This window comes from Monopterus albus, unplaced genomic scaffold (assembly GCF_001952655.1).
Source record: "Monopterus albus unplaced genomic scaffold, M_albus_1.0 scaffold119.1, whole genome shotgun sequence".
Classification (NCBI taxonomy): domain Eukaryota; kingdom Metazoa; phylum Chordata; class Actinopteri; order Synbranchiformes; family Synbranchidae; genus Monopterus; species Monopterus albus.
The window spans coordinates 677,944-688,355 of NW_018127999.1; positions in this window are offsets into that span (position 1 = coordinate 677,944).

Below are 10,412 nucleotides of genomic sequence, written 5' to 3' on the forward strand. Positions count from 1 at the left end.
CCCCTAACTCCCTTTCTGCCCTGCCCCATCTTTAAACCCATGTCTTTATTTCTCCCTACTCTTCTTTTGTGGCCCCCCCCCCCCTTTTTTTTTTTTACCAATTACTACTACATCCTTGTCTAAGTCCTATGTGTTTGTGTGCACACACATGCAGTATATGCAGTGTGCACACTGTCCATGTGGATGTTCATCTGCACACATTTATGCACATTTTGTGGGCCCGATCCTCAATCCTTGATCTCCAAATGCATGGACTGGCATGGAAACAAATGTGTGTATACACACACACAACCTCACACACCCACTAACCAAACCTAAACAATGATCCATCATTTGAATCCACATCCTCCTCTGAGCCACATCAGTCCCTTTGCTGTGGAAAAACTGATCCCAGAGTCTGCCGCTAACTGTCAGCTTCAGGACTCCGAGCCGCCCACTCACCACTAGAAAGAGACCACTGTGGACACACACATTTAATAGGTCTGCCATCAGCGTAAATGATGGCTTAGCTCCAGAGTGCTCTGATCTTCCTGTAGATCTGTGATGGTCCTCTTTTTGAAAAACCCCAAGAGGAATGAACACAATGGTGGATGTGTTGATGCTGTAACTGTGATTTTAGTTTTGTTCCTTGTCAGTGTAGGTGAATTGTCTGGCATGTTGCAGCTGTTGTCAAGGTTTGTGCGTGGTGTGTGCATGTGAGCATGTCTGTGTGCTTGCATACATGGTCTCTGCTCTTTCCACTGAATGAATGAAACATGTAGCAATTAGAGCTGGTGAACGTACAATGACTTTCAGAGATGCCACCATTTGGAAAATAAACCTTGGTTGGTGGCTGAATGCACAAAATGAATGTTGTACAAATCAATGTTCCATTTAAGTGACGGGAAGAAGCTCATATCTGATTGGACAAGACACAAATGAATGTACAACATTTATGTTATTGTAGAATATTATCTGTAGAATGATTTTTAAAAAATCAAGCTATGGAGGATGAATCATATTTATATGAAGGGTCCAGAGTGTGTGAGTCTGGTCATTATCAGCCACCACTAGTGGACCTAGTGCTTTAGCATGGACGTGGCCACCCACACTCTCTGCCCTGCTCTACCGTTTATATCAAAGTCCACAGGATGGGCCATGTGGGGACTATATGGCTAACTCATTAGCATAACCACAAGCTCCTCTTGTGCCAGTTACTAAAGTGATTTTTTATCTTACCATTTCCCAGCTTCCCGGCCACTGAGTAAACCAACATGTAAAGGTGGACGCGACCAAGATAAATGTTGAGATTTGGTTCAGTGACAATTTTAAACTATATGGTTTTCATAGTCTGCTAGTGAGTTTCTTCTTAAAGGGTTATAAATCTGTCTCCAGCTCTTCCAAGGCTGGAAACAGTAAAAAGAACAAATGAAGACTATTGTAGCTAAAACTCACAGTTTTAATGTAACTTAGATTTACAGAGTTTACTCTGCAAAGTAGGGAACGTTTTTTTTATATGTGCAGAAACAGTTGCATGTCATACTGTAAACTCTGCCACCACCATCAGATTTTTTTGTAAATTTCACTGTGGTTTTACCATTGAAAGCAGATGACTGTATGACTTCATTAGAGACCAAATCCCACAAGGCAAAATTGTGCTGAAGCAATGCATGATGCAAAAAATAAACGAAATAGAAATATCACATTTAAAAGGGAGCAGATCTCTGACATAAAGCAGTAAATAAAGAAGAGAAGAGAAAATCAGAATGGAGTGAAAGTTAGATTGTTAATGTCTTTGTTTGGTGCAGTGTTGTGTTCTGGGACACGACGGCTTGGGCAAAACCTTCATCAGAGACACGGCCTCTGGCTGTGGCGAGCACACTGACCGCTAATACCAGGTTGGTTCAGAAGAGGAGGACAACAGCCACGCTCACCAGACAGCTGCAGCGTCCTGCATGACAGTATGATGGAGGAGGGATTAACCACTCAGCCAGCACAATAACAACAAATAACAACAATACTGATGACAATCTACAAATAATAATCATAGATACACAAAGAACAGCATACTGCTACAGCCACAGCTGCTACCATGTCATAATATTGTATATTTTTCCATATATAGAAACAGACAAAGTGGTTGACCGGATTTGCTTTTTTGGTTTGTTTTTTTGTTAAAGCCGTTGTAACTCACAGTCCAGTGAATATTTACCTGTGGCTAATTTAGTAACTTATGGGTTCGCTTTACTGTACTGTACTTAAGTACAGTTTTGAGGTATCTGCACTTTACTTGAGTATTTTCATTTTTTTTACTTCACTACATTTTAGGGGCAAATGTTGTACTTTTTACTCTACTACATTTATTTGATAACTTTAGTTACTAGTTACTTTTCAGAATCAGATGAAGAAGAAGACTTTATTGATCCCTGGTGGGAAATTCACAAGCTACCCAGCAAATTGTGCCCCCCACCCGCATATTTCATGTACCTGGTAACTCCTGTCACAGTGCTACTGCAGTGGTACACACTGTTCTATGATTTCTTGATTTTACAAGCTGAAATGACTTTTGTATTTTTATTCCTGGAATGAAATGACAATGGTGAGAACTGATATCACAACACAGGGGTAAAAATGTGCAATGGGGACAAAAAAAGTAAGTTTCCATTGCACCTAGCTGCAGCTTTGTGGTTCATCAGTATGTGAGCGTGTTTAGTGTTGGCTGATTCAGATCTAATGTATCAAGCTTTAAATAGCAGGCACGTTACCTCAACTCAGGGAGATTACACTGCTGAAAGGTTGCATGTGCATGTTGAACGTGTCTATGTGCACGTGTGTGTGTGTGTGTGTGTGTGTGTGTGTGTGTGTATTTGTGTGTGAAGCGAGGAGTGAATGGCTTGGCTCCACATCAAAGGCCCCAGCGAGTCTCTGCATTAACGAGGCCCTTTGTTTCCTGCCTCCCAGATTACAGCAAGTCTCTGCCAGTGCTCAGAGAGAGAGAGAGTGTGTGTGGTTATATGTCTGTGTGTGTTAGTGTGAGGAGGGCACTGTAGCCTGTAAAATGAAGGCCAAGTTCTGATCCTCCTCCTCATCTTCTTCATCAAATGCAAAGATAACCAGGCTGATTCAAGGACAATTTCTCAGTCAACTCGATGAATTTGCTTCATTTCCTCAGTTAAACACTGGAAAGAAAACTTGATTCTTAGTGGTGGTACTGCTGTTTTCATATTTTCACATACTGTATTGTGTAGCTATCCCTAATTTCATATCTCATCCTCCATTCCCCAATTTTAGCTGAAAAGCTATGCAAGGTATAGGTCTAGGTACAGTATAATGGTACAGTAAATGTTTGTATGCTCTTGTAGCTCTTATGCCAAACAGTGAACACAACTGCAAGAAAAGGCTTCCTCTGAACAGTAAATATATGAAATAAAAACATCAGAACACAAACAGTGATCAGAAATTTGGAACTGATCATTAACTGTTCCTTATTTAGGACAAATCATTAACTGAATCCTGACTTGGTTGTTGTAGGAGAAAAGAAGATAAATGTGTGTTGCTGGTTTTGTTTTAGTTAAAGAAAATAAATGCTGTATTCAATAACAGAAAAAACAGCTGCAATCTATTAGTAGTTACTTTCAAAAATAAGATTTATGTTTTCTGGATGACTCAGTGACATGTATGAAAAAAATATGTATGTATTATCTTACATATTCTAAAAATTCAAACAAAAAGACATTTTTATCACATTAAACCAACCTTCCTCTTTTGGTAACTGTCACTATGATCATTCCAGGGTTACATAAACATTTGCAGGGTAATTGCGATGTGAAATATTAAGTCTCATACAGTTTACTTGAGAGTTTTCATGTACAGTTAATGCACTTTAAGCGAGTTAGCAGCAGCCCGTGGTAGAACACATTTCAAAAATAATCCTCCGACCTCCAGTTCTGTCTTCAAACCTGATGCTTCAACCTGCAGATCACTTCACCTCACCTCAGTCTACTTAGCAGCACAAACCTTGTGGTGTGTTTCTGGTGGTGCAGAAGCTTTTTTGATGCTATTTCCACTCCCTATCCAACTAGTTTTCCATCAGACGGGGCATGATTTGTTAATGCAAGTCTTTAAAAAGTTCATGAACTGAAACAGGCCTGAGTGAAGATGGAGCTGTTCCAACCACAGCTCGCTTGTTCTTTCCTTTTCGCACACAGGGAGCAGAGAGCAGGCTGCATGCAGGGTTTTATTCCAAGCAGACGATTCAAAATAAAATGAGGGATCTACTATTACACAGAGATACATAGCAGAAAATTAAAAAAGGATGACGCCTCCGAAGATGACTTTCAGAGCAGACTCAGTGCAAGTCAACAATCAAGTTCTTAGATAACTCAAAGAAAACAAGGTTTACAGTTTAGATTCTCAGTATTTTATTATTTTTTCCAATTTGTGCTTTGAATTTGGAAAGATCTCCCATCTGTTTCAATGAGCATGATTCCTTAAAAAGCTTAAGTTCTTCATAATAAATACATTAGAAATTAATTGCATGTATATTTTTTAATTCTGTGTCTTATTCAAAGTCACAGATAAAGTCCTCCACTGTTTGTTGATTTCACCCCCAAAGCCCACTGCAGATCATTGATATCAGTTCATAAATGTTTGATAAGTTGGTGAAGGGACGGCGTTCTGTTAAATCAAAAGAGACTGAAACATTCAAATCAGCAAACACTCTGCAAATTAGAACAAACCTCATTATCTGGCAAAAGACACAGTATTTGGACTTATTTTGCTGAACCAGGGTCCTTCCTCTTCAGCATGTTCACACAAGAGAGCTGAGACTGGTCTCATATTGTCAGCCAGTGAGTGGTTTCACAGGAGAAGCAGGTTTAATGTCTTGCTCATGGACAAACCCACCCTCACAGGAGCTACATGACATTACACCCTCACTGTTCAAATATAAAACTTTTGTACCAATTTTTGGTTCTTACATTTCAAATACAGGCTCTCTCCAAAGACATAACAAAAAACTGGTAAAGGACTGAGATTTGTTTTAAACACTTGTTAACCATTATTCTGCTGCAGAAAACATCATCTTCTTTAAACCTTTAATGTTTTTCCATCCAAATCGGTGGTGATCTTAGACCACATAATATTTAAAAACTACTTAACATGAGTCAGACATAACCTCTAATCTCACTGAAATAATATTATTGTGAAATATTAGGTATTTGAGTAGATTAGTCCAGTGTTTCTTAGGAGAAACTTGGACCCAAAATGAAACTGCTGAAAAGATTTGTTGAGATTCCACATTGCTGACTGGATGTTGCCTTGGAGGACATGGTTTTGATTGTGGAAAAACTACCAATAAAACGCACACAAGTGGTTCCAGTTACAAGCTATTCACTTGGATGTGGCTTAACCCCAATGAAAGGACATGATTTAATTACTCTACAGCTTTAATGTGCCTGATGTTTCATAAGAAAGCATAGTATACTATGGTTTTTTTTAACCAGTTGTGATGTTAAATAAGGAATGTTTCCTCTACCAGTGATTAAGCAATGAAAAGAAACTAATTGAAAACGATCTCCTCGTATTACACAAGTCCTTTAAAGTGGAACTGAAGTTTGCCCATTTGGATTCAGGTAAGAGCACAAGATGTTATCCTGCTTCCCTTATAACTCCTATCACCCATAGACAGATTATTGAACAGCCCTAAAGGGCACAGCCTCAGGGACCCAAGGGCTCAGGGACACCTCTACCAAAGTGTTTCTGTGAAGCGACTGTATGAAGTGATAACATTTCCTGCTGGGGAGTCAATCAAATGACTAGAGACAGACACAAAATGACTGCAAAAAGGCACAAAACCAGTAAAACTAGGCACAAGACAGCCATAAAGAGTTGCAAAATTAATAAAGACACACAAAACAACTGCAAAGACAGAAAATGAGTACATAGTGATGCTAAATCAGTATGGCAAGACAAAATGACCGGAGAATCACTTCAGAGATTAGAAAACCTATTAAATTTATGACTAATATGACCACAAAAAGACACAAAGCCACTGAAGTAGCACAATGACTCAAAGAAAGGAAGAAAGAAAATGACCACAAAAAAGACAAAATGACTGCAAAGAGACACAAAACAATACAAAAAGATGCACAATTAAATGTAGAAAAACATGCCTGTGCTCTGGGGCCCTTTGTCTATAATACAGCCATACTATCACCACATTGTGTTGGTTCTCAGAGGTTCCTAAACTTTTTGGCTTGTGTGACTTTGGCTCTTAAATTAAGGTAAAGCCTGGGATGTGGGACGTGGGGGTCCAGTTCCCCAGACTGGGAACCACTGGTTGCATTTTGATTGCATTCCACGCCCCATTTGTTGTAGGACATGATTATGAGATTACTATTATTAATTACTTATGTGTATCATTTTTAAGTTGGTATTCCTGCACAGCCAGTAATGTTTTACCCTTTTCTATAACTTTTCTATAACCGTTAGATAACTGAAAACATCAACATCAAACATGCTTCCTTTATGAGAACAACCACAGTCTTTGTGTTGTTCGGATATAGAACTCGTGTCTGTGTCTATATGTGAGATGCTCACCTCCTGAGGTCACAGCAGCAGCAGCAGCAATGCATTGTTGTGTATTCTGTGTGGGCTGCTTATCTTTTCTATCATGTTTCCTTATTTGCCAACAGATGATGTCTGATGTCACAACAGTCAATAGGGCTCAAGATAAAAGTCGATGAGAAATAGGGTGTGTGTGAGTCACAGAAAAGGGTGGACCAATGAGGCAAGGTGGTGTGAACTGAAAACAGAAGTCTGACCTGACAAGAATAGTTAAGATGCTCATAGTGTTAAAAGAGGGGGAGCGTTTAAGTGTGTGTGAGAGAGAAAGCAGGAGACACACAGATATAAAGGGAGGGAAAGCATTTGTAGGTCCGAGCACATCAGAGTAAGAGAGAAAGCATGAGAGAGAGCGTGTTCATTTCTGGATGTGTGTGTGTGTGTGTGTGTGTGTGTGTGTGTGTGTGTGTGTGTGTGTGTGTGTGTGAGAGAGAGAGAGAGAGAGAGAGAGAGAGAGAGAAACAGGCTAACTATGGCCTATACCCTTAGGTGAACCTGTGTGTATCTATCACCATAGATATTCATGTTCAGATCAGAGCGCGGCGAGCTCACGGCCTGCACAACAGAGGTGCTGTCTCTCTGCCAAAACAGCTGTCTATATTTAATCAACGAGAAAAAAACAAGGAGTTTAAACAACTCATTTATAATTTAGATTTGCATACATTAAAACTGCTCATTTTAATCTTTCTATTAATATGCATAGACAATATTGTATAAATATGCAGTTTTATGCAAACTCCAGGGCCATTTTCTGTTTGATTTTAATTCTGTTTCCCAGCTGTGGATCATCATTTTCATTCAAGGCATCTGACTCAGATTAAGTCAAATATTAAGTCACAGCATGAGAGTGTATAAATACTTTTCAATTAAAAAGTCTGAGGAACTGCCATGCTACCGTGTCAGCATTAAAAATGCATTGGCATTGGGAGCAAAATAGGGGAAGGCAAGTTACAAGTTTGATAAGACAGAAGTTCAAGTCTACATCTTTGAACTATGTTTTTTTTCTTCTTTCCCTCCTCCAATCAGGCAGCTGCAATAGCTAGCAAGTTCCACTGTTTTGGAGACTGATACAAAATCTGGGGGCTGTAAAAACCAGCCAAAAACACACTGTGCCTCCGTTATTGATGAGCATGCTGTGCCTTCTGATGTTTTTCACAAACTGTCCTACATTTTGCCGTTTCTTGCCTGAGCTGCCACTTTTCTGTCCATGCAAATGAGGAGTTTTGTTCCAAAATGTGACAACTACCAACTGAGGAGTGTGACAACAGCTGCTACAAGAGGACTGCTGAGATAGAAGTTACAGTCACAGTGCATAATTACCAAAGTTATCAAATAACTTGATGATAAAACCCCCCAAGTGTGGTTATAGTCTCTGTAGTAGGGCTCTATGACTGCTAGGAAGTACTAAAAACAACTTTTGGTGAGGGATAATGACAAGGTACTTTTTAAATATGAACCAATCACAAGAAAGAGAAGGTGGGATTTCAGGTACAAGAGGCAGCCGATAGGCTCCCCTGACTGCATCACAGCACATCCTGTCACAGCCTTAGTTAAACAAAGCACACAAAAAGGGAAAGTAATATTTTTGGTTGGGTTTATCTACACCCATTTTAAAATAATAATAAGACCAAAAGTAAAAGTATTCATGTTGTCAGTATTTGAAAACATCTCACTCTAGTATGGAGATGAACAAACACTGTGCAGATTATTAATATTGTCAGTATTTTACAAACCCCAGGTTGATGTCGTAAAAATCTAATTTTGTCTATATAATGTTCCAAAAATCTCAAAATATCAAATTTACAACAGTGTAATAGAAAAAAAAAGAAACAAATTCTCACATCTGAGATGGTGGAACCATCATGTTTGGCACATTTTGCTTAACAAGAATCTAAGTTGCCAGTTAACTATCTAATCACTTAATTTACTAATTTGATATTTAATGTATGTGTGCAGATAAAATTCCAAAGCCAAATTTACAAAGACATACATTAGAGGTGAAGGATATGGAGGCCAAAAGCATTTTACTTTATTTTATAGGAACAAACATAGACCACTACCACAGCATGTAGTCCCTGTTTGCAATAACTTAGCAAAGGGGGTCTGATAAAAAAAAGGGTGCATCTGATAAAAATCCACTATCATGTGTAAATGTCATAATTGCACACTTGACAATCTTTGATTTCTACTGTTATGTTTTCAACTAAAATCCTGGTAAATCTGCACTCATCATCACTACAACTAAAGTTCAGATGGAGAGGGAGGCAGGCAAAACCCTAGACAAATCACCTTTAAAGAAACATAATCAGCAACCTGGAATATTATGAACTGGCTCCATGTTGAAGAAGAAAATCCCTTTCCCCACATATGAAATGAGTTTTGGATCCTCAAAGTGGAAGATAATTTGTTTTTAAACCAGTTGATGACAAAAAAATGCAGATACTGTTTGCTTTGGGATTATAGTGGAGCTCCAAACTAATGAGGTGGCAGTCATCATTTCAAGACTGTAAATAATAAATGCTGCAGCTACCTAGATACATAATCACTATAAAGTTCCTTTACTTAAGTAAAAAATTGAGATATTATACTGTTAAATACTTATATCATTTGTGAGTGTTACACTATTATACTGTACAATATAATTAGATTACATTAATGTGTATGTAGCATATTACTGCTGTAACTGGTCAAGGTGAAGGTAATGGGCAGCTTTAATCAATAATAAAAGTATTTTACAAGAACTGTAATGCAAACTTTGTAGTTACTGAAAAATAGTAATAGATGAATGTAGTTGAGTAGAAAAAAAAAGATGTGGCAAAAAGCAAAAATACTGAAGTAAAAGTACCTCAAACAAATACTTAAGCACTGAACTTGACTAAAGGCACCCAGATTATTTACAAAAGTTTAAAAAAAGGCAAATACTTGGTTACAGGTCCTGCAATCAAAATGCTACTTAAGTAAAAGTACAAATATATTAGCATCAAGATATTCTTGAAGTACAAAAAGTAAAAATACTCATTATGTAACATAGCATATTTTACTTTAATATGCATCATATTATTTGATTATAATTACTGATGCATTAATGTGTACATCACTTTAATGTTGCAGCTGGTGCAGGGGGAGCTAGTGCTAACTACCTTATATATTTATAATTTGAAGTGCTGCTGGGTAATGGGAATTCTTCACCAGGGATCAATAAACTCTTGTAATTATACTGTATTTTGTTTTATTGATCTGATTCTGAAAACTATCTAAAGTTATCAAATACATGTTTTGCAGTAAAAAGTTCAATATTTACCTCTGAAATGTAAAGTTCAAGTATGAAGTAGCGGATTATTGAAGTACTCACATAAAGTACTCATACCTCAAAATTGGATTTAAGTACAGTACTTGAGTAAATGGGCATAGTTACATTCCACCACTGGAAATAATGAAGAAAAGGGTTCGGATACACCATAAAATGATTCTGCTCCTGGAAACCAGAACTGAACAACGGTATCAGGACTAACATTTTCCCTGGAGCCACGGCATCTAAACATCCTTAACATTTAGACTGAAGATTGGTGGTAAACGTGTAGCAGCAGCCGCTCGCAGCCAGGGGACCGTGAATAGTGATGTGCACGCCCCTGGAAGTCATGAATAATGCGGGCTCAGCTGAGCTCAGGGAGGCGCTGTCTCTTTAAGAGGTTCCTCCCACTGCAGAAACAATCGTACAACTCCCCCCATCAAGTCAACGGACCTGTCAATCATCCGGTCGGCGCCCTTTGATGTCGGGACTCCTTGCCTTGTCTTGGGCTCAAATGACA